This window comes from Macrobrachium rosenbergii, chromosome 2 (genome assembly GCF_040412425.1).
Source record: "Macrobrachium rosenbergii isolate ZJJX-2024 chromosome 2, ASM4041242v1, whole genome shotgun sequence".
NCBI classification, from domain to species: Eukaryota; Metazoa; Arthropoda; class Malacostraca; order Decapoda; family Palaemonidae; genus Macrobrachium; species Macrobrachium rosenbergii.
In genome coordinates this window covers 50,605,654-50,606,770 of record NC_089742.1, presented here as the reverse complement: position 1 = coordinate 50,606,770, position 1,117 = coordinate 50,605,654, and positions in this window count along the sequence as shown.

The window sequence follows — 1,117 nt, the reverse complement described above, 5'->3', positions numbered from 1 at the left end:
CACAGACCAAACTGTCTCTCTCCTCAGTTTAGTTTCTGAAATACAGCCTTTATTTTCCACATTTTGGCGTTTTTATGGACTCCTTACAGTTGATATATATATATGTATGTATGCATGTATGTATGTATATTTATGTATATATATGTTTATACATATATATTTACATCTATATATATGTATATACCCTAATTAATATTTTCAGTATTCAACCAAGGACCATTTCAAGAGAGAGAGAGAGAGAGAGAGAGAGAGAGAGAGAGAGAGAGAGAGAGAGAAATCAAGGACTCTCAGAATGCTGACACTTGCCGCATTCACAAGCGATAATATTACAAAAGGCAGGCACGACATCAATCCAAAGATTAAGAACCTTTTGCAGGAAAGCAACGGATAAAGAAAAATCCAGCTTTGTGTCTTCCCAGTTGGTGTTCGATTCACCAACTGTCTCCTGACAGGGCACAAATATTGCCTTCCAGCCATGACTTTTTTGCAAGTCGTAACATACCCAGCTGGCTGCCACATGCCCTCTCTCTCTCTCTCTATCTCTCTCCCCTCTTCTCGTCTTATTATTATCATTATTATTCATTTTATTGTTGGGTCATATTTTCTCTCTCTCTCTCTCTCTCTCTCTCTCTCTCTCTCTCTCTCTTCTCGTCTTTTTATTATCATTTTTATTGATTTTATTGTTGGGACATCTCTCTCTCTCTCTCTCTCTCTCTCTCCTCTTCTCTTCTTATTATTATCATCTTCATTATTATTCATTCTATTCCTGGGACATATTCCACTTTCCCTGTAATACTTACTTGTCTACTTCCCTCTTCCCGCTATGTCGACTTTCAGTCTTTATTAATCCATTTTCATCATTTTATCTCCTCCTTTCCCTTCTTATCCTCTTTTGACCGGGCTTGTTATTATTATTGCAGCTTTCTTGCGTGCATCCCTCTCAACATTTATCCTTCAACTCTCATTCGTAATCATTAACCACATACGCTCACTTTCCCTACAACAGGTAAGAACTGTCTACCTACCATTTCATTACGATCGTGGATGCCCCTTCTCACCTGCCCTCTTCTATCCCTTCTTCTTCTTCTTCTTCTTCTTCTTCTTCTTCTTCTTCTTC